Below are 27359 nucleotides of genomic sequence, written 5' to 3'. Positions count from 1 at the left end.
CAATTACCAGAATTTCAAGAAATCACTGTTCATGCTATCAGGTTGAAGGCTACCCTGACGGAAAGTAAGGTGTTGCTCCTTCAACCTGAGCGTGGTTTTATCACTGTAGTAGAGGGGACCATGGATTCCTCCAGCATTTTGTGTGTATTGCTTTGATTACAGCATCTGCAGATTTTCTCTTGTTTGTGGATGTAAATATGTTGGGTTAGCTGTACTCACTGGCTGAAGCCTTTTTAAGATTGTGGGGTGGTCCTTTATTATACTGAATAATGCTTTCAGAGCAACATCTTTGTGGAAGGGAAGTAACATTTCTTAACAGTAGGAATAAAGATGAAATGCAACATTTGATTTCTGAGGTAAAGTAAAACGGGAAAAGATTCACTGGGTATAGTAGGTAAATGTGGTAGCTCTATCAGTCCTGTGGCAGAAGTTTCCAAGGTGAGACAGATTGAGGATTATGCTAGACTCTAGTTTTCTGTGCTTCTGGATATGTGAACACATATCACCTTCAAGAGTAATGACCTCCATGATTACATTACCAAGGCATGTTTTGGACATTTTATGAGGCTCTCGGGTATGATTTACTGCAATGCAGTACTAGTGGCTGCAAATAGAAGGATATTTGCATCATAGCTGTGTCGAAATCAAAGGCTCCATGCAGCAAATCTAATCATCACATTCCAGAATTTTATCGCTGTAAATTATAAAATTGCTTAAACCTGCTATTAACTGAATTTGGTAGATGGTTGTTGCTAATTAAAATAAGTGTGTATTAACATCACATGGCTGTTATTTCTACCCCCCTTCCACAATTGCCATTCAAAAGGTTTTGGTGAACAGATTTGAATGACTGTAGTCTGGCGTAAATAACACCACCAAATTAGGTGGGAGTTCCAAGATTTTGATCCTGCAGCATCAAAGGAAAAGTGATGTATGTTCAAGTGTAGATGATATGTGGGCTTTGGTGTTCCTAAGTATTTCTTCCTTTTCAATCTAGGCGGAGGTGTTTGCAGTTCTGTGTGGCATTAGGATGTAATAGAGGGATACAGCACTGGAACAAGCCTTTAAGACCCCTGAGGCAACATTGACATCAAGCTCTCAATCGCATTCCCATTTTGTTCTCCCTATATTCCCACCAACTCACCCCAGTTTCTACTACACACCTATACACTAGCATTGGCTACAGCAGCCAATTCCTGTAACCCAACATTCTGTATGTCTTTGAGATGTGGAAGCACCTGAGGATAGTCACTGCAAACTCCATATAGATAACAATAAAAGTTAGAATCAAATCTGTGTGAGACAGCTGTTCTGCTAGCTTCACAACTATACCACTCTGTCTATTGGCTGTAGCACATCTCATAAATCTGACACTGGTGCAGAACGCATGATTGTTTATGATGGAAAATCTTATATTAAATCTATTCCATTTAGCACAGTATTAGTGTACCATAATACAAGATAGGCTGTCTTCAGTATTAAGATGGGGCTTCTGCCTTTATCAGGATAGTGCTGATACCCAAAAACATAGTTATGGATAAATGCATCTGAAACAAGTCATAAGGTAAGGATGTGGTAAATTGCACGATTATACATTCCTAGAGCTATTAACGTTATGTAGATGTAATTTGGGGCCCTGTGTGTGTTTTCTTTCAATGCTCATGAAAACCAAACTGGGGTCACTCTTCTTTCAAAATACACATATAAATAGAGATAAATCTATAACCTAGCTATTCCTGAATAGAGGCTCTAACAGAGAATCCGAATAGAGCACCCTGTGCTTCCGAAAACTTCCTGTCTCTCCTGTTGAAGAACCTGCCAACTGAAATTATGCCAGGTTAAATCAGCGCTGGGTTAGGGGCCACTGAAATGAATGGGGGAAATCAGAAAAAAATAAACAAACTGCTGGAGGAACTCAGCAGGTCAGACAGCATCTATAGAGGGAAATGGACATTTGACATGTTGGGTCAAGACCCTTCATCTGGACTGAAATTAGAGGGGGTGAATGGCCAGTATAAAGAAGTAAGGGGAAGGAATGGAGTAAGAGCTGGAAAACAATAAGTGGTTCTAGGTGAAGAGGTCTGGTTGCAGAAGCAGGAGAGAATAGTAGAAATAGCAACAGACTGAAAGGTGAGACAGAGCTGCAGATGATGGCATCTGGCTGGACTGTTCAAGGACAGCTTCAACCTCTCATTACTGTGGTCTGAATTTCCCACCTGCTTCAAAAGGGCAACAGGCATACTGATGCCCCAGAAAAGATGGGGGGAAGTTGCCTCAATGACTGGTATCACCTAGTAGCATGTACACCTACATTATGAAGTGCTCTGAGAGGATGGTTACGGCTAGAATTAACTCCCATGTGAGCAAGGACCTAAACACGTTGCAATTCGCTTGCCACCACGAGAGGTCTATAGCAGGAGCAATCTCACTGGCTTTCCACTCTGCTTTGGGGCACCTAGATAATCGCAAAACATACTGTATATCAGGTTGTTGTTTATTGATTACAACTTGGTGTTCAGCACCATCATTCACTCGGTACTAATCACCAAGTTTCAATACCTGCGCCTCTGTATTTCTTTCTGCAAATAGATCTTCAGATTCTTTATTGAAAGCATTTGTAAATGCAGATCAGTAATGACGCCTCTTCCTCACTAACAGTCAACACAGGCACAACTCAAGGATGCGTGCTTAGCCCACTGCTCTACCTTCTCTGCACTCATGTCTATGTAGCACAAATCAATCTTCATCTATGAATTTGCTGATGACATCACAAATGTTGGAGGAGTCTCAAATGGCAATGAGGAGGTGTACAGGAGTGAGATGGGTCATCTGGTTGAGTGGTGATGACAATCTTTCATGCAACATCAGCAGGACCAAAAGTTGTGAAGTTGGGAAAATACACACCAATCCTCATTGATGGGTTAGCGGTAGTAAAGGTGAGCACATTCAACTTCCTGGGCATCAGTATCTTGGAGGTTGTGTCCTGAGCCCAACATGTTGCTGCAATCACAAAGAAGGCATGCCAAGAGACCTACTTTATTAGGAGTTTGTGAGGATTTGGTATGTCACCAAATATTCTTTGAAATTTCTGTAGATGTAGGTGGAGAGCATTCAGATTGGCTTCGTCACAGCCTGGTATGGAAACTCCAAAGCACAGAAACTCAAGAAACAACAGAGGGTTATAGATTCTGATAGGACCATTAAAGACACAACTGTTCTGTTATTGAGGACAGCTTCACATGGCAGTTCTTGATGAAGGAATCATCCATCACTAAGGACTCTCAACGGCTGGGAATGCTCTCTTCTTACTAGCATCAAGGAAGAAGTACAGGAACCTGAATACTGACATCAAATGATTCAGAAACAAATTTTTCCCTCCAGCCTCAGATTTCTGAATGGTCCATGAACCTAAGAACATGACCCTGTTATTCTTTTCTTTTAGCTTTATTTATCTATAGAGATCTTATGCCTTTGCGCTGTACTGCTGTTGCAAAACAACAAATTTAACATCATCCAACACAGTGATATTTATTCTGATTCTGATAGGAAAGAAAGGTGGAGCATGGAACCATATAAGGGAACTGTGTTGGGCAGATGGGAACAGGGAGGGGGAGATGGAGTAGTATCTGGGTGAAGGGCAGTAGGTGGAGGAGGGAAAAGGGAATAAATTGAGTGATGGACAGCTGAAGGAGATTTAAAAAGAAGGGTGTAGATGAGAGGAAATAGATGGTTCAGAGGGAAGAGGAAGGGAATAGAGAATGAGTTGGTTACCATAAATTTGAGGTCAATTTTCAATCCATTGGGATAAAGACTACCCAGGTAGAATATAAAGTGCTGTTCCTCTAGTTTGTATTTAGACTCGCCCTTTGCAGAGGAGAAGGCCAAGGACAGAGGGGCCAGCATAGTAATTGGGAGGGGATTTAAAATGGTTGCAGGAAAAATATGAAAATTTTTCATTAAATTATTGTAAATGCTTCCAACTTTAAATTATGTATGTTTTAAAGTAAGAATGTTGTTGGAAAAGTGAGTTTCAATTCGTATGGCACTGAGGGATGGGTTTCACATGAATTGTATTTCAGTAAATCATGTAACCAGTATCCTGGCAACTTGTATAACTGTGGATAGGACTTTAAACTAAATACTGGAGAGGAGGGGAAAGTGGGTGGGTGGAGAATGTGCTTAGAAGTGTGAGGAAATTTAGAAAGTTAGAGAGGAATTAAAGACAATAGTACGTTGTAATAATATAGAAAATGTTAACCAGCATGTAACAGGATGAAACAAAAGGAACACTACAGCTTCAAAAAGGTTAAAGTAACGGAAAAAGGAAGATAAAATTAAATTCTTCTTGTACATTACATGATAGAAGATTTATGGCATAATAGTAATAAATGGGAATGATTTGATTGTCATTACAGAGACAATCATGTCTAATGTTCAAGGCTGGTAAATGAATAGTCCAGGATACCTGGCATTTTTCCAAAGGTTAGGCAGAAAGAGAAAGGAGGTTGTGACTCTGTTAATAAAACTAGTGATTTGTACCATGGTGATAAATGATCTTGGCTCAGAAGAGCCAGCTGCTTAATCAAATTAGGTGGGGTATAAACAACGAAAACCCACTGGGAGAGAAAAAAGTAGCCTAAAGGCCCTGTGACAGTAGATACTCGATTGAAGAATGTGCAAAGCAGAAAATAGACCTGAGTTTGTTAATAAGGTACTGGAATAATGCAGGCAGCTTTAACCATATAGATGAACAAATATTTGGGACAGTTGCTTACAACCAATACGAATAGATCCAATCAGTGAACAGGGTATTTTAGATTTGGTCATAGACAGTGACACAGAATTAAATGACCTTCTGATGAAAGATTCTCCAGGGAAGAGTGATCATAATGTGATGGAATTCACATCCAGTTTGAAACTTGGGTCTGAAACAAATGTATTAATCTTAAATGAAGGCAATTACAAAGATGTGAAAGTAGAATTGATCAAAGCAAAATCTAAGACTGTTGATAAGAAAGTGGCAGATAAATAAGGAAATATTTCATAACTCTCAATAGACACACTTCCACTGAGAAATAAGAATACCAGCCCCGGCTAACCATAGGAACTAATAATGGTATCAAAGTAAACATGAAGGCTCATAAGGTTGTGACAAAAAATATGGGAAAAAATAGCATACTACAATAGTCTTCTAAAAAGATAGAGAAAAATAGGAGAAAAATTGGAAAAAAGTATAAAAGCAGACAGTAAGAGTCTTACGAATACATAAAAGGGGATAGATAAAGCAAATATCTCTTCCTTAAAGGATAAGGCATGGGATTTACCAAATCATAATACAATTAAAGGTCAATATGGTTATCAAAGGGAAGTTGCATCTGACAAAGTGTTGCTGCTTTCTACAGTAGCTCTGTGACCCAGGCTCAATCATGACCTTGGGTGCTGTTAGTGTGAAATATCCATTGTCTCCCTGTGATCATGTAGGTTTGTTTTGGGTGCTCCAGTTCACCCACCCCACCCCCAACAATCCAAAGATACGCTGTTAGGTCAATTGACCACAATAAGTTACTCCTTAATGAAGGTACAACACACACAAAATGCCAAAACCCTTCAGCAGGACATCTCTTAATGAAGGTGAGTGGCAGGAGCAACATTTATAGCATTTATAAGGTTACAAAAGTCCTGATGAAATGTTTCAGCCTGAAATATTAACTAATACCTACCACAGATACTGCCAAGCTGATCGAGTCCCTCAGGCATTTTGTGTGCATAGCTCAAGATTTTCAGTGCTTGTAGATTCTCATGTCCCTTTTTCCACCTTCTTGCTTCTTCCTGCTTCCATTCCTTCCCTGTTTTCCTACTAACTCTTCACTTTTCCCTACCCTCTTCTCCTCATCTGTATGCCTCTTCCACATCTCCTCATTACCCGCACCCTCTCCTTTCTTTCTCTAACCACTTTCTGTGTCCTCTCTTTTCATTCTCATAGTCACACATTGTTCTCAGGGGACTCTAAGCAGGCCACCCAGACTGGAGGCAATTTTTGCAAAAGAAAAAAAATCTTCAAACCCAAATTTAACAAAGGCCAAATGAAATAATTCAGCAATTGAACAGAAAGTAATTCATGGTTGTTCTAAACAAGTGAAATGCATGATTCTTCATTTTGTTGAGCCTTGGATTCCACTGTGTGTATTTAAGACAGGGTAATGGTCAAAATGGCATGTTGCTGTCAGACATTATGTCCACAAATAATCTCCTTTAGCAAGACAGAAATATCCTGTGTACTTCTCAGTTTAAGAGTGAGAAAGTATCCTGGATCTTATTTTTGAGCATTTAGCAGTCACTGCATAGTGCCAAATAATCCTCCGAGTTTCATGGACAGGTCACTTAAACTTAATTTATTATCACAGGTGTCATAAGTAGGATTCTGAGGTAGATGTCAGGCTCTGATGTTTCAGTGTTCTTTTGGTATTCCGCAGGACTTCCACAGGTGGTCACAGTGGGGTCAGATTTTTCCATCATAAAATCAAACCAGTTTCCCTGCTTACAAATCATACGAATAGGTGTATTTACAGACATTTTTAATCTTTCCCTCTCCCAGAGTAGAGTGCCCTCCTGCTTCAAAACATCCATCATTGTCCCTGTACCTAAAAAGCCCAAGGTAACATGTCTGAACGACTGGCGTCCTGTTGCACTCGCCTAAAATGCTTTGAGAGGCTGGTCAAGGGCTACAGCTGCAGCATGCTGCCACCCATACTGACACAATCGATCGACAGATGACACAGTAGGCACAGCTCTACACACCATTCTTACACACCTGAAGAAGAGGAATGCTTATGTGAGAATGTTGTTCTTGGACTACAGTTCCCTCCAGGTTCGACAAGAAGCTCAGAGACCTCTGCCTTCACCCTGCCTTGTACAGCTGGATCCTGGACTTCTTGTCAGATCGCCGGCAGGTGGTAAGATTGGGCTCCCTCACCTCTGCCCCTCTGAACCTCAACACAGGTGCCCCTCAGGGCTGTGTACTAAGCCCCTCCTTTACTCTCTGTATACCCATGACTGTGTCTCCCCCCCCCCCCCCCCCAACACCCAGATTCTAAGAACATTCTATAGGGGCACGATTGAAAGCATCCTGACTGGCTGCATCACTGCCTGGTATGGGAACTATACTTCCCTCAATCGCAGGACTCTGCAGAGAGTGGTGCAGACAGCCCAGCACATCTGTAGATGTGAATTTCCCATTATTCAGGACATTTACAAAGAGGTGTGTAAAAAGGAGCTGAAGGATCATTGGAGACGCCAGTCACCCCAACCACAATCTGTTCCAGCTGCTACCATCTGGGAAACGGTACTGCAGCATAATAGCCAGGACCAACAAGCTCCAGGACAGAAACTTCCACCAGGCCATCAGACTGCTTAACTCATGCTGATGCAACTGTATTTCCATGTTCTATTGACTATCCTGTTGTACATAATACATAATATTTATTATAAATGACTATAATTGCACATTGCATATTTAGACGGAAAGGTAACGTAAAGATTTTTACTCCTCCTGTATATGAAGGATGTAAGAAATAAAGTCAATTCAATATTGTAAAAATGGCTGAACACAAAATCAAAGCTAGGTGAAATCAGTCAAATTCAATGTATTCAACTCTGTCAGAGCAACCCACTTTGAAATTGGTATCACAACGTGTACAAGTGTATGAATTTTATTTATAGTGTATTTGTATATTGTCAACACTCAACTAGTGGGTTTATACTTAAAAAAAGAGATTGTTGGCATAGCACATTAAGCAGCTCCAGGAGGGAAACAAGACTTAAACAGAATGATAGCCTTTCAGAGAAAAATTGGAAATAAAACATTGAACATCTAACATAGTTGTAGAGGAGAACTGCAGAGAACAAAGGGAGTGACTGAAAAGGTGAAACTTAGAGGCTAAATTACAGAAATAGTGATAATGATTGCAGAAAGGATGCTAAGAGATTCTTAATCGCTGCTCATCTGTCTGGAATAGAAGAAGATGAATGAGAGGAGTTGGAGACAGAATTAATCAAATTGTGTGCAAATGCAGGTCAGACATCATGGTGGTTTAAGAAAAACAGATGCTAAAAGATCTATCATCAAAATTGATCAGTTCCGATGTAAATTCGAAATGCTGGTTATCCATTATTGTTGAATTATGGTTGCCTTAAGGGCTCTATCATATGTCGTTAAAGGGGATGCCGTTCTTCAAATTTATTATGGGCTTTGTGTTTACCTATGAAATAATTTATGTCTGTACTGACTTCTGGTTTCATAACACTAAAATCTGTAAATGCCCAATCAGGTTGGGGTAGCATCATAGCTTTGTGATTAGTGTAACACTATTACAGCACCAGTGACCCAGGTTCAATTCTGCCACTGTCTGTTAAGAGATTGGAAGTTCCCCCAGTGAACACATGGGTTTCCTCTGGGTGCTCTGGATTTCTCCCACATTAAAAGACGTGCGGGTTAACAGGGTAATTGGTCATATGGTTATAATTGGAAGGTATGGGCTTGGGGACAAAATTCTTCATTGGCTATCATAAAGATATCATATCTTTAAAAAATAGTATGTTGGTTATTAAAGGCCAATCACTTAGCCCCAGGATATCGCCAGAGAAATACCACTGATTAATGGCCTATGCCCAAGTATTTTCAAATGCTTTATTGATGAGCCTTCTTCCGTGATAAAATCAGAAGTGAGGAAGCTTACCAAAGATTGCACATTCCTAACCAGAAGACCACAATCTGTGTGGATTGGTGATAACATCTCCTCGCTGGTGATCAAAACTGATGCACCTCAGGGGTGTGTGCTTAGTGCACTGCTCTACTCTCCATATACATGACTGTGTGGCTAGGCATAGTTCAAGTACCATCTATAAATTTGCTGAAGATACAACCATTGTTGGTAGAATCTCAGGTGGTGACGAGAGGGTGTACAAGAGTGAGATATACCAACTAGTGGAGTGGTGCCGCAGCAGCAACCTGGCACTTCACGTCAGTAAAACAAAAGAGCTGATTGTGAACTTCAAGAAGGGTAAGATGAAGGAACACATACTCATAGAGGATCAGAAGTAGAGAGAGTGAGCAGCTTCAAGTTCCTGAGTGTCAAGATCTCTGAGGATCTAACCTGGTCCCAACATATCGATGTAGTTATAAAGAGGGCAAGACAGCGGCTATACTTTATTAGGAGTTTGAAGAGATTTGGCATGTCAACAGATACACTCAAAAACTTCTATAGCTGTACCGTAGAGAGCATTCTGGCAGGCTGTATCACTGTCTGGTATGGAGGGGCTACTGAACAGGACCAAAAGAAGCTGCATAAGGTTGTAAATGTAGTCAGCTCCATCTTTGGTACTAGCCTACAAAGTACCCAAGACATCTTCAGAGAGCAGTGTCTCAGAAAGGCAGTGCCCATTATTAAGGACCTTCAGCACCCAGGGCATGCACTTTTCTCACTGATACGATCAGGTAGGAGGTATAGAAGCCTAAATGCACACACTCAATGATTCAGGAACAGCTTCTTCCCCTCTGCTATCCGATTCCTAAATGGACATTGATTCTTTCAACACTACCTCATTTTTAAAAAATATACAGTATTACTGTTTATGCAAGTTTTTAAAAATCTATTCAATATACATAATTGATTTACTTGTTTATTTTTTTTCTCTGCTATATTATGTATTGCATTGAACTGCTGCTGCTAAGTTAACAAATTCCACGTCACATGCTGGTGATAATAAACCTGATTCTGATTCTGACAGTTGGGTAATAGTTGGCAATTTTAAATAATGTTTACATCCCACCAGTGGTAGACAAAGATCATCTCCACTAAAGGATTCTGAACACCTCTCCCAATGTTCACTATTGAATCTCCTACTTTCAAAGTCCTATTAAACAGAAATGTAAATTGTATTTCCACATAAATACTATCACTACAAGGGTAGATCAGCTTCCTATTCACTAGCTACGATCTAGAAGGCATGCCAGAAGTACAATTGAAATTGTCTGAGTACAGCTTCAACAACACACAAGTAGCTCAATTCCATTCAGACTGATTATTTGCTGCCCAGCTCCCATCCTAAATATTCATGCCTTCTGTTTCTGATGTACTGTGGCTACAATTTCTATGAACAGTAAGATGTATTCAGTAACTCACTAGGGCTTACCAACATTTCTGAATTCATGACATTTAACACCTCAACAAGCAAAAAGCTATAGGCACATGTGAGCATGTGGAGACAGTATCTCTAAGACACAAATCAACCTGATGTAGAACTGGTATTATTGATGTTGTTGGATCAAAATAGACAATAGGTGCAGGGGTAGACCGTTCGACCCTTCGAGCTTGCACCGCCATTCTGAGATCATGGCTGATCATCTACTATCAATACCCGGTTCCTGCCTTGTCCCCATATCCCTTGATTCCCCTATCCATAAGATACCTATCTAGCTCCTTCTTGAAAGCATCCAGAGAATTGGCCTCCACTGCCTTCTGAGGCAGTGCATTCCACACCCCCACAACTCTCTGGGAGAAGAAGTTTTTCCTTAACTCTGTCCTAAATGACCTACCCCTTATTCTTAAACCATGCCCTCTGGTACTGGACTCTCCCAGCATCTGGAACATATTTCCTGCCTCTATCTTGTCCAATCCCTTAATAATCTTATATGTTGCAACCAGATCCCCTCTCAATCTCCTTAATTCCAGCGTGTACAAGCCCAGTCCCTCTAACCTCTCTGCGTAAGACAGTCCGGACATCCCAGGAATTAACCTTGTGAATCTACGCTGCACTTCCTCTACAGCCAGGATGTCCTTCCTTAACCCTGGAGACCAAAACTGTACACAATACTCCAGGTGTAGTCTCACCAGGGCCCTGTACAAATGCAAAAGAATTTCCTTGCTCTTGTACTCAATTCCCTTTGTAATAACGGCCAACATTCCATTAGCCTTCTTCACTGCCTGCTGCACTTGCTCATTCACCTTCAGTGACTGATGAACAAGGACTCCTAGATCTCTTTGTATTTCTCCCTTACCTAACTCTACACCACAGATAATAATCTGCCTTCCTGTTCTTACTCCCAAAGTGGATAACCTCACACTTATTCACATTAAACATTATCTGCCAAGTATCTGCCCACTCACCCAGCCTATCCAAGTCACCCTGAATTCTCCTAACATCCTCATCACATGTCACACTGCCACCCAGCTTAGTATCATCAGCAAACTTGCTGATGTTATTCTCAATGCCTTCATCTAAATCGTTGATGTAAATCGTAAACAGCTGTCGTCCCAATACCAAGCCCTGTGGCACCCCACTAGTCACCACCTGCCATTCCGAGAAACACCCATTCACCGCTACCCTTTGCTTTCTATCTGCCAACCAGTTTTCTATCCATGTCAATATCTTCCCCCCAATGCCATGAGCTCTGATTTTACCCACCAATCTCCCATGTGGGACCTTATCAAATGCCTTCTGAAAATCGAGGTACACTACATCCACTGGATCTCCCTTGTCTAACTTCCTGGTTACATCCTCGAAAAACTCCAGTAGATGAGTCAAGCATGATTTACCCTTGGTAAATCCATGCTGGCTCGGCCCAATCCTATCACTGCTATCTAGATATGCCACTATTTCATCTTTAATAATGGACTCTAGCATCTTCCCCATTACTGATGTTAGGCTGGCAGGACAATAGTTCTCTGTTTTCTCCCTCCCTCCTTTCTTAAAAAGTGGGATAACATTAGCCATTCTCCAATCCTCAGGAGCTGATCCTGAATCTAAGGAACATTGGAAAATGATTACCAATGCATCCGCAATTTCCAGGGCCACCTCCTTTAGTACCCTACGATGCAGACCATCTGGACCTGGGGATTTGTTAGCCTTCAGTCCCATCAGTCTACTCATCACCATTTCCTTCCTAATGTCAATCTGTTTCATTTCCTCTGTTACCCTATGTCCTTGGCCCATCCATACATCTGGGAGATTACTTGTGTCTTCCCTAGTGAAAACAGATCTAAAGTACTCATTAAATTCTTCTGCCATTTCTCTGTTTCCCATAACAATTTCACCCAATTCATTCTTCAAGGGCCCAACATTGTTCTTAACTATCTTCTTTCTCTTCATATACCTAAAAAAGCTTTTGCTATCCTCCTTCATATTCCTGGCTAGCTTGTGTTCGTACCTCATTTTTACTCCCTGTATTGCCTTTTTAGTTAAGTTCTATTGTTCCTTAAAAATTTCCCAATCATCTGTCTTCCCACTCACCTTAGCTCTGTCATACTTTTTTTTTTAATGCTATGCAATCTCTGACTTCCTTTGTCAACCACTGTGGCCCCTTTCCCCCCTTTAAATCCTTCCTTCTCAGGGGGATGAACTGATTTTGCACCTTGTGCATTACTCCCAAGAATACCTGCCATTGCTGTTCCACTGTCTTTTCTGCTAGGATATCCGTCCATTTAACTTTGGCCAGCTCCTCCCTCATGGCTCCATAGTCTCCTTTGTTCAACTGCAATACTGACACCTCCGATCTGCCCTTATCCTTCTCAAATTGCAGATAAAAACTTATCATATTATGGTCACTACCTCCTAATGGCTCCTTTACTTCAAGATCGCTTATCAAATCCTGTTCATTACACAACACTAAATCCAGAACAGCCTCGTCCCTGGTCGGCTCTCGTACAAGCTGTTCCAAGAATGCATCCCGTAGGCATTCTACAAACTCCCTATCCTGGGGTCCAGCACCAACCTGATTCTCCCAGTTCACCTGGATGTTGAAATCCCCCATAACTACTGCAACATTACCTTTGCCACATGCCAATGTTAACTCCCTATTCAACTTGCACCCAATATCCATGCTACTGTTTGGGGGCCTGTAGACAACAACCATTAGGGTCTTTTTGCCCTTACTGTTCCTCAGTTCTATCCACACAGACTCCACTTCTCCTGATCCTATGTCCCCCCTTGCAAAGGACTGAATCTCATTCCTCACCAACAGGGCCACTCCACCCCCTCTGCCCACATTTCTGTCCCTACGATAGCACGTATACCCTTGTACATTCATTTCCCAGGTCTGATCTCCCTGCAGCCATGTCTCCGTTATCCCAACAACATCATAGTTACCCATTCGCACCTGAGCTTCAAGCTCATCCGCCTTATTTCTGACACTTCGTGCATTCAGATATAGAATTTTTAGCCCATTTCTCCTCTCTCTGTTTAAATCGCTGCCTATTGTGCTTAACCCAGCTCCCCAAACTCCCATTGGGCTATACGCCCCTTGAATTTTGTTGTCCTTCCTAAATCTACTTATTCTTTCTGCACATTTAACTCCATGTTCCGTCAGACCATCCCTCTGTACATGTGTCCTCCTTATCACTTGTTCCGCCTCACCTTTCTCTACTACACACTTAATATTCCGGAACCGTGTAGTCCCCACCTGTCCTTTATTCTTCCTCTCGCTATCCTCTCTCACTTTCTGGATCCCCGCCCCCTGCAAATTTAGTTTAAACCCCCCCGAGCAGCACTAGCAAACTTTCCTGCAAGAATGTTAGTACCGCTCCAGTTCAGGTGTAAACCGTCCCTTCGGAACAGATCCCACCTTCCCTGGAACAAAGCCCAATTATCTAAAAACCTGAAGCCCTCCCTCCTGCACCATCCTCTCGGCCACCTATTAATCTGTATAATCTTTCTGTTCCTTGCCTCACTCGCACGTGGCGCAGGTAGCAATCCTGAGGTTGTTACCCTGGAGGTCCTGCCCTTCAGCTTCGCACCTAACTCCCTGAACTCACTACATAGGACCTCCTCACTCATCCTACCCACGTCGTTGGGCCCTACATGGACCACAACATCTGGGTTCTTGCCCTCCCTCTCGAGAATAACCTGCATCCGATCTGAGATGTCCCGGACCCTGGCACCAGGGAGGCAACATACCATCTAAGACTCCCGATCTTCCCCACAAAATCTCCTATCTGCTCCCCTGACTATAGAATCCCCTATCACTACCGCTCTCTTCTCTTCCCTCCTCCCCTTCCTAGTCGAGGGTCCAACCTCAGTGCCAGAGACAGGACCACTGCAACTTGTTCCTGGTAGGTCATCCCCACCAACAGTATCCAAAACGGTATACTTATTATTGATGGGAACAGCCACAGGGGTGCTCTGCTTTCTCTGTCTGCTCCCCCTGCCTCTCTTGACTGTCACCCATTTGCTTACCTCCTGTCTTTTCGGTGTGACTACCTCCTGATAACTCTTATCTATCTCTGCCTCTGCCTCCCCAATGATCTGTAGTTCATCCAGCTTCTGCTCCAATTCCCTAACTCGGTCTGATAGGAGCTGCAGCTGAATGGGAACACCTTTTTTTTTCAAACTGCCATGTTTCAAGGAAGGAACTCACCATTATCTTCATACGATGAACAAAGCACAAGAAAATAAAGAGGAGGCTACCAGACCTCCTAAGCTTACCCTGCCCTGGGAGCTTGGGTGGGGAGAAAGGTTACTTGTGAGAAGCAGATGTGAAATCTGAGAGCTACTGAAACCATGGGGCTTCCTTCTTCTGAATGTACATCTGGAATGAGAGCATATCCAGCAAATAATCTGGCATCTAGAAAACAGTCATGACAAATTCATTCTATGCTGGTCCTCTGTGACCTGCCCATTACAGCAGACACCAAAGATATCTGAGTGATTTCTGAGTAACAAGAACTATGTTATTATCTGGCTGTTGACTTCAGCATGTCACTTATGCCCTCAGGGACACTGTAATTGTAATGAACATCACTGGCAACATGATAGCACAGATCTTTTCTCAAGTAATACTTCACAGTCTGGAGGAAGCTGGCTATACAGTATATAACAGTGAATATTTGCTGTGTTTTGCTTTATACTGCACATTCTTGCAATCATGTTGATTCAGCACTTGCTGTCAGCTGAAGAAAGAGGAAGAGGAAGAAACATGAGCAGGAAGAAGGAGAGATGAGGGAAAGTGGCAGCTCCACTCTGGCTATGCAATCAGAAGGCAATTCAACCCCTTACAGCTGCTCTGCCTTGCAATAAGATCATAGCTGATCTTTTAGCTAATGCTACTTTTCTGAACTACCCTGTACGTCTTCACTGCCATAACGTCTAGCAGTATGTCACTCTCCGTCTCAGGTATAATTAATAACTGTGCCTCCACAGTCTTCCTGGATGGAGAATTTCTAAGAATCACTGTGAAGGAATCTCCTCACATCTCAGTTCTGAATAGTCATCTTAATTTGAGACTATGACCGTCTTTGACCATTGTTCTAAATACTCTGAACAGTGGAGTCATCCATTTGGCATCCTCCCTGAAAAGAAGCAGTCACTAATCAGGGTTACTCAGAGTGGATGAACTTACAGGAAGGCACTGAGAACAGGAGCACACAACTGCAATGGAAATGGCCAAAAGGATTACACCACCTTCCAAACCACCTCCATGTCCACCCATTCATGCACTTCATGCCCACACGTGGCAGAATCTGTCGGTCGCTTATCAGCCACCTTCCTAAAACAGGCTATAAGGAAATTCACAAAGAAGATTAACCCAAGGGCACAATTTACTGTATATCATCAGATTTTTCCAGAATCTAACTGTCTGCAGTTTTGGCAGAACAGGAACTTTTCAAGTCAAGTCAAGTCAAGTCAAGTTGCTTTTATTGTCATTTCATCCATAACTGCTGGTACAGTACACAGTAAAAACAAAACAATGTTCCTCCAGGACCATGGTGCTGCATGAAACAACACAAAACTACATTAGACTACCTGAAACAACACAAAACTACACTGGACTACGTGAAACAACACAAAACTACACTGGACTTCAGACCTACATGGGACTACATAAAGTGCACAAAACAGTGCAAGACACTACAATAATTAATAAACAAGACAATAGGCACAATAAAGGACAAATTACAATACAACAATAAATTATGTAAATGTAAACAATGTACTGACAATATCTAAGCAATTCCCTATCAATCTTTGAAAATTAATGATACGGGACAAATTTAGTTAGGGTGCAGTACCTTATAAAAAAGTTGAACAGAACAGTAGGGACAATCACAAAGGCAGGGGTTTGCATCAATCAATTATCAATGGCACAATCCTATTGTATGAAAATATTTGGGGGAGGAAAGCAGTGCTAGGGACAAAGCTTACCAGAATTTAAAGAAACAATGGACAGGTCTAGTTAATCTGTACAGAAGGGGGCCAATGGTATGGTAAATGATATTCAGAATCAGTTAGAGCTAACTATATCACAAACATAATAAAGTCTGCAGATGCTGGAAATCCAAGCAACGGAAACAAAATGCTGGAGGAACTCAGCAGGCCAGGAAGCATCTATGGAAGAAAGTAAACAGTTGACATTTTGGGCCGAGACCCTTCATCAGGACTGGAATAAAGGATAAGAAGTCAGAGTAAGGTGGGGGGGGGGGGGCAGGGAAAGAGATGAAGAAGTACAAGGTTGTAGAATATAGGTGAAACCATAAAGAGCTGGGTAATTGATTGGTGAAAGAAATTAAGGGCTGGAGGAGGGGAAATCTAATAGGAGAGGGTAGAACATGGAAAAAAAGGAAGAGGAGCACCAGAGTGAGGTGATGGGCAAATAAGAAGATAAGCTGAGAGAGGGAAACAAGAATGGGGAATGATGAAGAAGAGGATGGTGGGGGGGGGGGGGTGGGAACAGGTGGGCGATTACCAGAAGTTCGAGAAATCAATGTTTATGGCATCAGGGTGTAGGCTACCCAAACGGAATGTAATGTGTTGCTCCTCCAACCAGAGTGTGGCCTCATCGCAGCGGTAGAGGAGGCCATGGATTGACATGTTGGAATGGAAATGGGAAGTAGAATTGAAATAGGTAGCTACTGGGAGGTTCTGCTTTTCCCAGTTCTTTACTTTGCCCCCTCTCCCTTTCCTCACCTACCACCTTGTACTTCTTCCTCCCTTCCCCCCAGCTGCTAATTGTGAGAGCTAACTACATGGGAGGTGAAGCTATAGAGACACAATCTTTCTTTTACCAGCCAAAATTATAAACCAACTGAGCACTACTTCAGGCCTAATCACATAGGATAACAGCCTAAGTACTTAGTTCACAGTGTGTATTCCTTGTTCAAAACTGTGGTGCTTGATATGCCCATCAGTAAAACAAAAATTGAGCAGCATAAACAGAAATAGTTTTATTTTTACATAATATAATTATTTTGTAACAAAGCTACAGCACATCAGAATTCACAGCAATTATATGACCATAGTATTTCTTTTACATTTACTTGGTGATTGTACAAATCCAGTTTTATTTTATTTGATTGCCTTCATAAAATCATCTCCATTCTTCATCCTCTACATGACAGCATGCAAGTACAATAGATTCCCGTTAATCAGGGCAGCCAGTTCTTTCGAACAGCTCTTAAAGAGCAAAAGCTAATTAAGAAAATAACTGAGATTACTGTCATTTATTTGGGACACTATGCTGCTTAATTGGGGCAGGAGACTGTTGCTGGACAGTTTTGAACTAGCATCAGTTGCTTGTACTTGCGTGGCCGTTAGAAACTACACTGTGCTTCAAGCAAACAGCTTGTAAATAGCATCAGGTGTGTGTGTGTGTTTAAAAAAAATCAGCGATTTTTGTCATTGATAGTTAGTGAGAACTAAACAGTAAGACAATTCAGAACTGCTCTGCTCACTGTGCTTTCAAGGATTCAGGCTTGGAGATGCCAGAAACAGACGGGAGTGAAATTGAAGCAACACACACAAAATGCTGGTGGAATGCAGCAGCCCAGGCAGCATCTATAGGGAGAAGCATTTTCGACGTTTCGGGCCGAGACCCTTCATCAGGACTAACTGAAAGGAAAGATAGTAAGAGATTTGAAAGTAGGAGGGGGAGGGGAAAATGCAAAATGATAGGAGAAGACCGGAGGGGGTGGGGTGAAGCTGAGAGCCAGACAGGTGATTGGCAAAAGGGATACAGAGCTAGAGAAGGGAAAGGATCATGGGACGGGAGGCCGAGGGAGAAAGAAAGGGGGAGGGGAGCACCAGAGGGAGATGGAGAACAGGCAGAGTGATGGGCAGAGAGAGAAAAAGAAAACTAAATATATCAGGGATGGGGTAAGAAGGGGAGGGGCATTAACGGAAGTTAGAGAAGTCAATGTTCATGCCATCAGGTTGGAGGCTACCCAGCCAGTATATAAGGTGTTGTTCCTCCAACCTGAGTGTGGATTCATCTTGACCGTAGAGGATAGACATATCAGAATGGGAATGGGACGTGGAATTAAAATGTGTGGCCACTGGGAGATCCTGCTTTCTCTGGCGGACAGAACGTAGGTGTTCAGCGAAATGGTCTCCCAGTCTGCGTCAGGTCTCACCAATATATAAAAGGCCACACTGGGAGCACCGGACGCAATATAGCACACTAGCCAACTCACAGGTGAAGTGTTGCCTCACCTGGAAGGACTGTCTGGGGCCCTGAATGGTGGTGAGGGAGGAAGTGTAAGAGCAGGTGTAGGATAAGTGCCAGGAGGGAGATCAGTGGGAAGGGATGGTGGGGGTGGGGGGGGGACATGGGTGGACAAGGGAGTCACATAGGGAGTGATCCCTGCGGAAAGCAGAAAGGAGGGGGAGGGAAAGATGTGCTTAACTTCTGCCACTTCCAACGGGATCCCACTACCAAGCACATCTCACATAAGATGGCAACACACTAAAAACTGGAGGAACACAGCAGGTCAGGCAGTTCTGCTGAGTTCCTCCAGCATCTTGTGCATTGCTCCAGATTCTAGCACCTGTAGTCTCTTGAGTCTTACATAAATATTTTATTTCAAGTTCCAGTATATAGAGGTTATCAACTGTACAGAGGAAGGGATTCAAGAATGTTCTTAAAGCCCTCTTGAAAAGTGTTTCATCTAGTTTCTGCAACAAAATAAAATTGAGGTGCATCTGGATGACACTGAGTTTCTAAGCTCTTTGTTAGGAGTAGGAAGAAGCCCAACAACATGGGAGAAGGCATGCATAACCTCCAACACGATCCACCCATCTATCTCATTAGAATTGCCTCTTGTCCCGGTCTGTAGCTTCTATACTGGCCTCAGCAGTCTGTTCATGATCCATGGAACTGGAGTGGAAGCAAGTTGCTCATCCAAATGAACTTCAGGAGAATAGCCTATTAATTGGTTTGCAAGTGTTTATTTTTGTCAATCACTTGGTATCCCAGGTATGAACAAAAAATAAATAAGTGGTAAATAAAGGAATATAACAGAATGCAAAATTTCTATGTATTATAAATGAACTATTCTTAAGCATTCTTAAAGCAGATTAATTTTATGTAATTTTATGCTGACCATGTCATCCTCATTCTTTCTTTCATTCCTTTGGTTTCCGTACAAATCCCATTTATTTTATATACTGTGGCTGCCATTTTTCAGTTAAAAATATGTACATTTAGCTCTAGGCATCATTAAAGTTCATGAGTAGGTTGCCGTGAATCAGAAACATAATATTTTGATACAAGTTATCATGGTTTAGTCATTACATCCTACTTGTCTATTTCAAACCACAGTTCCCTATGAATGCTAATAGATTTTGGCCTCATAGGAGAGTTGTGTGCTTTGAGAAAATGTGATTTTAGTTTCCTTGAATTTACAAGTCTACTTGGATTCTTTTGTACATCAAACATGAACATTTAATGTAGATTTCCATTATATGTAATAGTATAATTGAATTGTTACAGGAGAATGATATCCAGGCTGATGAGTCCATGCTAGCTCTCCATAGGGAAGAAGTTAATTTGCAGGATCTCCACAGTAGAAATCTCTAGATTACTTCCTGTCCAGTGAGGGTAATAATAGGAAGCAAATATGTTAAATGGTGTAGGAGGCAGGGATTCAGATTTTAGACCATTGTGATCCCTATACAAGAGGGACGGATTACACCTGAACTGAAGGGAGAACCAATATCCTGGCAGGCAGAGTTACGAATGGCTATAACATCCTTCATGGACCGTCGTGGTGAGGGGGCTTGTGTATCTCAGTGATGCTATGAGCTAAACCAGGTAGAGCTACTTAAGATGGACAGGTCATGGCAGAGAGGTCAGACTAAATATGGTCCACTGGAGAAGGAAATGGCAACCCACTCCAGTAATTTGCTAAGAAGACCTTATGGATAAAAGTAAGCAGAGATATATGAGAATGACACTGGAAGATGAACCCTGCAGGTCTGAAGGTGCCCAACATGCTAATGCAGAAGATCGGAGGACAAGTATGAGTAGTACCAGAGTTAATAACATGATTGGATTAAAGCTGAAAGGATGTCCAACTGCTGTTGTGCCTGGAAATGAAAATAAGGTCCGATGTCGTAAAGACTGATACACCACTGGAACCTGGAATGCAAGATCCATGTATCAAGGTAAACTAAATGTGGTCAAAAACGAGTTGGCAAGACTAAACATTGGGAATTGGAAATTAGCGAACTAAAGTGGACTGCAATAGGTCATTTTACCAAATAATTACCAGATCTTCTACTGTGCAAAGGAAACCTGCAGAAAGATTGAAGTGGCTTTAATTGTCAAAAAAGAGTATCAAAATCAGTCGTGACGAAGGGTCTCGGCCCGAAACATCAACAGTGCTTCTTCCTATAGATGCTGCCTGGCCTGCTGTGTTCCACCAGCATTTTGTGTGTGTTGTTTGAATTTCCAGCATCTGCAGATTTCCTCGTGTTTGCTATCAAAATCAGTGATTGGATGAAGAAAGGAGAAAGCCCTTAACTCCGAATGGAATCATCAGGATGCCGTCGTGACAGTGTATTTTTAGCAGGCTTTCTTGTTTTTACGAAGCCGAGTTGCTAGCTCGATGCTCAACCCACTCATCAGGACAGTGTTTTTTTTAGCAGGCTGAGTTGCTAGCTCGATGCTCAACCCAGCACAGATGGAAGGCATGCAAAGGAGCTGGCTGGATTCAAACCTGGGAGCCTTCGCTGCGAAGTCCGGCGCTGATGCCACTTCACCACCAGCTGGCCAGTGACTGGATACAACCTCAAAAATGATAGATTGATCGCAATACGACTTCAAGGCAATCCTTTTAACATCACGGTGATCCAAGTTTATACTCCAATCATGGATGCCAAAGAGGTTGAAATTATCCAGCTTTATGAAGAACTGCAGCACCAAAAAAAGGATGTTACATTTATCACTGGAGACTGGAATGGCAAAGTTGGAAATCACAGAACACCTGGAGTAACGGGCAACTTTGGCCTTCGAGTAGGGAATAAAGCAGGACATCGGCTGGTAGAATTTTGCCACATTAACTCCCTGGTTATAGCAAATACCCTCTTCCAACAGCCTAAGAGGCGGTTCTATACATGGACATCACCAGACAGTTCCAAGGCCAGATTGACTATATACTTTGCAATCAGAGATGGAAGAGCTCTATACAGTCAGCTAAAACAAGACCAGGAGCAAATTGTGGCTCAGACCATGAGCTGCTTGTCGCAGTATTCAGAATGAAACTGAAGAGCATCAGGAAAACCAACATACCAGCAAAGTTTGATGTTGATACCATCACTCAAGAATATGCTGTGGAGGTGCAGAAGATTCAATGGATTAAACCTGGTAGACAGAAAGCCAGAAGAACTATGGATAGAAGTAAGGAGCATTATACAAGAGATAGCAACAAAAATATTGCAACCAAAAAGAAGGCCAGGAAAGCAAAATGGCTTTCTGCAGAGACCTTCCAAGTGGCTGAGCAGCAAAGAGAAGTGAACGCCAGTGGAGGTTGGAAGAAATACCTCCATCTGAACACAAAGTTCAAGAAGATAGCAAGGAAAGATAAAGAAACTTAATTAAAGGAGCAATGCAAAAAAGCTGAAGAAGCCAACAGAATTGGAAAAACAAGAGATCTATTCAGGAAGATTAGAGAAATCAAAGGAACATTACATGCAAAAATGAGTACAGTAAAAGACAAAGAAGGGAAGGACCTTACAGAAGCAGAAGACATCAGAAAGAGGTGGCAGGGATACACGGAAGAATTGTGTAGGAAAGATCCCAACAGTGAAGACATCTGCAATGATTCCCTCATCGATCTAGAGCCAGACATTCTGGAATGTGAAGCTAAATGGGCAAGAGAAAACATTGCCAATAATAAGGCTGCAGGATGTGACAGGATTCGAGTTGAATTGTTTAGAAGTTTAAAAGGTGATGCTATAAAAGTGTTGCATGCAATTTGCCAGTAGATCTGGAAAACCCAACAATGGCCTTTACACTGGAAAAGATCAGTTTATATCACAATTCCCAAGAAGGGAAATGTAAAGGAATGTTCAAATTAGCAAACAATTACACTAATTTCACATGCTAGCAAGTTAATGCTAAAGATCATGCAAGCAAGACTCTAGCAATATATGGAACGAGAACTATCAGATGTACAATCTGGTTTTAGAAGAGGCAGAGGCACCAGAGACCAAATTGCTAACCTACACTGGATAATGAAGAAATCGAGGGAATTCCAAAAAAGTATTTATCTATGTTTTATTGACTACTCCAAAGCCTTCAACTGTGTGGACCATAAAAAACTATGGCAAATCCTTAAAGAAATGGGGATACCTGGACATCTGATCTGCCTTATGAAAAATGTGTACGAACATCAAGAAGCAACAGTTAGAACTGAACATAGAACAACAAACTGGTTCAAGATTGGGAAAGGAGTATGACAAGGTTGCATACTGTCACTCTACTTGTTTAATCTATATACTAAATACATCATGAGGAATGCTGGTCTAGAGGACTCAAATGTCAGAATCAAAATTACCAGACAAAATATTAACAACCTCAGATACTACTGTAATGGCTGAAAGTGAGGAGGATCTGAGGAAGCTTCTAATCAAAGTGAAAGAAGAAAGTGCAAAAGCTGGCTTGTTGCTCAGTACAAAGAAAGCCAAGATTATGTCAACCAGCCCTATTAAGTCTGTGGTAATTAATGGAAAGGAAGTGAAAGCAGTGACGGATTTTGTCTTTCTCAGTTCAAAGATTTCAATAGATGGTACCTACAGCCATGAGATTAAATGGCGCTTACTTCTGAGGAGGGCAGCAAAGGCAAATTTAGTTAAAATACTGAAGAGCAGAGATGCTGGAGAAAAGTGTTAAGAGTTTGTTGGACAGCAAGAAGATCCAACAAGTCAATATTTGAAGAAATACAGCCAGACTGCTCACTAGGAGGCTTGATTATGAGATAAAAGCTCAAATATTTTGGCCACATCGTGAGAAGACAGAATTCCTTGGAGAAGGCTCTCATGTTAGGTAAAACAGAAGGTAAACCAGTCAACAGAAGGAGAGGATGACAGAGGCTACAATGGGTAGGTAATATTATTCAGATAAGGCATATGACCTTGGAGGATCTTAGAGAGGAAGTTTCCAACAAGAAGGCTTGGTGTGCAGGAATCCATAAGATCACGAAGAGTCGAACTTGACTTAATGACTGAACCACAAATAATATGTCAGTCCTACATAGATATCCAAGTCTAAATTAATCTATCCTACCTCTCAGGCTTGCATTAAAATAAAACAATATAATATACTAAGCTTTATTAGCAGGAGGGTTGGATTCCAAGCATCAGGGAAGCAAATGAGAGGCTGGAAAGTGATACAACAGTCAATGATAGCGAAATGAATTGTTGTGACAGGCAGGAGAATGACCAGGAGCAAAGAAAGCTTATTAGATTAAATTGTATTTATTTTAATGCAAGCCTGAGAGGTAGGACAGATTAATTTAGAGCTTGGATATCTATGTAGGAGTGGGATATTATAGTGTTACATACCCCGTAACTGGGTGTCTTACCAGCAAAGATAGAAGTATCCGTTGGAGTCTGGTGGTACTATTTTCAACAGTGTTTATTAGTAAAATATACAAATCAGTATCAATGCAAATACACAGATAATACACGTTAGCAATACTAAACCTAAAAGTGTGGGTATAATAATAATCAATAATAAACAAGCTCTATCATTGTCTAGGGGATAATGAATTGTCACATGGAAATATAAAGTTCAGTTCAGTTCATGCAGGCTGAGGTAGTTGTTGGTCGATGTGTTGTAATTGTTGGAGAGAGAGAGAGAGAGTGATCAAACAGTGACAACTATTGTCTTGCAAACCTTCCTTTACGATCTTGATCCGTCGATGTGTTGTTGTGGCCATTCAAGTATGACCCCTCTGTCCTTTAGCTAGACCGTTCTTCCGTGGTGGACTCGTCACCCAGGCAAGGGTGGACACACACACAAGCCCCCACCGGCCTTGCTATAACCATTGTGAGTGAAATTGACCGATCCGTTCGGTCCCCGATGCCCCACACTTTCTCGTGGATTTCTGATGCTCACTAGTGTGTCTCCTGGTGCGTCTGAGGGGTGTCACCCCAGACCTCACTTTTATCCCCACTCACGGGGTCTCAGGTGTCAATCAGGTTTGAATGACTTAAACCATCAAATCAGCCCACTCTGGCTGTCCACTGAGGAACTTTAATGAGCAGGATGGTACCACGTAAACAGCCCTCTCCGCAGCCATAAGTTTTTCGGGAGTCATAACATGGTGGATAAACATAACTCTCACTCAGGCTGTTATCAGTAACAGATGTCCTGGCCTGTTTTCTTTTGTCTCTCTTACTCTCTCGTTAGCAGCATCGAAATAGTAACAGTTTGCGATTCTCCAAAAGGGGGGGGGGGGCATGGGCAACTCTGCACCCTTCTGTCCATCAGAGTTGTTCATCCTTCATAACAATAGCCTCTTTGGAAACATGACAGGACTGGTAGCTTAATGTACCATGATACAGGTGCTTTAGGAGAACATCATGGCTGTAGTTAGAGATGGAAATTACTAAAAGATCATCCAGTGGGGCTCTGTGGGTGGAGCTGGGAAATAGGGGCACAATTGCCTTGTTGGGATTGTACTACAGGCCACAAATAGTCAACAAGAATTAGAACAAATATGCAGAGATATTGTGCAGAGTTGTAAGAATAATAGAGTTGTTATAATGTGAAGGGTTTTAATTTCCCTAACATAGACTGGGACTGCCATTTTGGCATGGAATTTGTTAGTGCATTCAGGAAAATTTCCTTAGTCCCTACAGGAGAGGGCAACGTACTAGTAGGCTCAACCTATATGATGGGGCAAAGGCCTGAGGAGACAGTAGGGAAGCACTTTGACATAAGTGACCACACTTTTAATACTTTTAAAAATGTTATGAACAAAACTGGTCCACAGGTTCAAATTCCAAACTGGGGCAAAGCAAATGTTGATAGTATGAGACAAGTGCTTATAAATGTAGATTGGATTAGGTTGCTTTTGGGCAAAGAAGTGACAGGCAAGTGGGAGACTTTTAAAGGTGAGATACTGAGAGCTCATGTTGGGCTGAAAGGCAACGCTAGTAGGAGTAGGGACCCTGGATGATGAGGGATATTGAGGCCCTGGCCAAGAAAAAGACAGCATAGGTCACTTATAGGCAATTGAAATCAAATGAATCTCTGGAGTATAATGGATGCAGAAGTGTACTCAAGAAGGAAATTAGGAGGGCAAAAAAGGAGATATGGGACAACTTTGTCAGGAAAGATTAAGGAAAATATATAGAGATTTTACAAGTATAAAGTATTAAGGGAAAAATAGTAACTGGAGAGAATAGAGCCATTAAAGCCACAGGAGATGAGTGAACATAATGAATATTTCTCTGCTGATTTTAGGATGACACAAAAACTTCAGAACTCGGAAATGTAAAATCTTGGGGATACTCCACATACATTAGAGGTGATGCTGGATAAGACATGAAGGTAGACAAATCTGCAGGGTTTGACCAGATTTATCCAAAAACACTGTAGGATGCTGGCAAAAAAATTGTTGGAACTGACTGAAATATTTGCATCAGCATTGACCATGGGTGAAGTGCCAGTAACGGGAGAGTACAGAATGCTGTGCCTTTATTTAAGTAGGGTGGAGAAGAAAAGCCTGGGAACCAATCACCAGTAAGTCTAACATCTGTAAGTTACTGAAAAAGATACTAAGGAATAAGATTTGCATGCATCTGGGAGAGCAGGGATTGATCAGGGGTAGCCAGCATAGCTTTGTGCATGGTAGATCATGTCTTGTGAACTTGAATTTTTTTTGATGAAGTGACTACAAAATTTGATGAGGGAAGGATGTTACATGAGGTTCATATGGGCTTCAGCAAGGCCTTTGAGTAGGTTCCACATGATAGGCTGCTCTGGAAGTTTAGATTGCATGAGTTCCAAGGAGAGCTGCCTAAATGGATATGCAATTAGCTTAATGGTAGAAAGCAGAGGTTGGTGGTAGAAGGTTGTTTCTTTGGCTCACAGTGAACCTCAGGACTTGGAGCTGGCCCACTGTTGTTTGAATCTATATCAACAGTTTTGGTAAGAATATACAAAGCATGATTAATACATTTATAAAATATAAATAGGCATCCGTTAGTCATGAGAGACCCTTGGAAAGTTTCCAGGGCGCAGGCCTGGGCAGGGTTGTATGGGAGACCAGCAGTTGCCCATGCTGCAAGTCTCCCCTCTCCACACCACCAATGTTGTCCAAGGGAAGGGCAAGAGCCAATACAGCTTGGCACCAGTGTCATCACAGAGCAATATGTGGTTAAATACCTTGCTCAAGGACACAACACGCTGCCTTAGCTGAGACTCGAACTAGCGACCTTCAGATCACTAGACCAATGCCTTAACCACCTGGCCACATGCCAACAATATAGAGAACAATGAAGAAGATCAAAAATACAGGGGATCTTGATCGGATGAGCAAGTGGGCTGAAAAATGACTAACTTAGTTTGATTTGGCTAAGAGCGAGGTGTTGCATTTTGGAAAAATAAAATTCAGGTAGGATTTTTACAGTGAATGGCAGGGCCCTGTAGAATGCTGCAGAACAATTGGACTTTGGAATATAAATACACGTTTCACTAAAAGCGAAATTACAGATAGACAGGGTAATGAAGAATGCTTTTGGCGGGCTGACCTCATAAGTCAGGGAGTTAAGCTGGGAGATCATGGTATGGTTGTACAGGATACTAGTGAGGCCACAGTTGGAATATTGTATTCAGTTTTGGTAGAACTACTTATAGAAACGATGTTATTAAAAAGTGCTAAAAGATTTATAAGGGGTGCTGCAGGAACTTGAGGAACTGATTTACATGGAGAGGTTGGACAGGCCAGGGGATTATTCCTTAGAGTGTAGAAGACTGAGCGGTGATCTTATAGTGGTATATAAAATCATGAGGGGCATAGAATGGGTGAATGCACTCAGTCACTTTCCCAAAGTTGGGCAATCAAGTAGAGGGCATAGACTTA

General features: G+C 41.9%; 1 pseudogene; it reads left to right on the top strand.

Annotated features, from left to right (window-relative positions):
• The first annotated feature begins 20213 nt into the window (after positions 1-20213).
• On the top strand, positions 20214-22725 carry LOC140727259 (uncharacterized; annotated as a pseudogene).
• Positions 22726-27359: the final 4634 nt, after the last annotated feature.

Source organism: Hemitrygon akajei, chromosome 5 (assembly GCF_048418815.1).
Source record: "Hemitrygon akajei chromosome 5, sHemAka1.3, whole genome shotgun sequence".
Lineage (NCBI taxonomy): Eukaryota > Metazoa > Chordata > Chondrichthyes > Myliobatiformes > Dasyatidae > Hemitrygon > Hemitrygon akajei.
The sequence above is the reverse complement of the archived record's forward strand: the minus strand, read 5'-3'. Positions and strand labels throughout refer to the sequence as shown.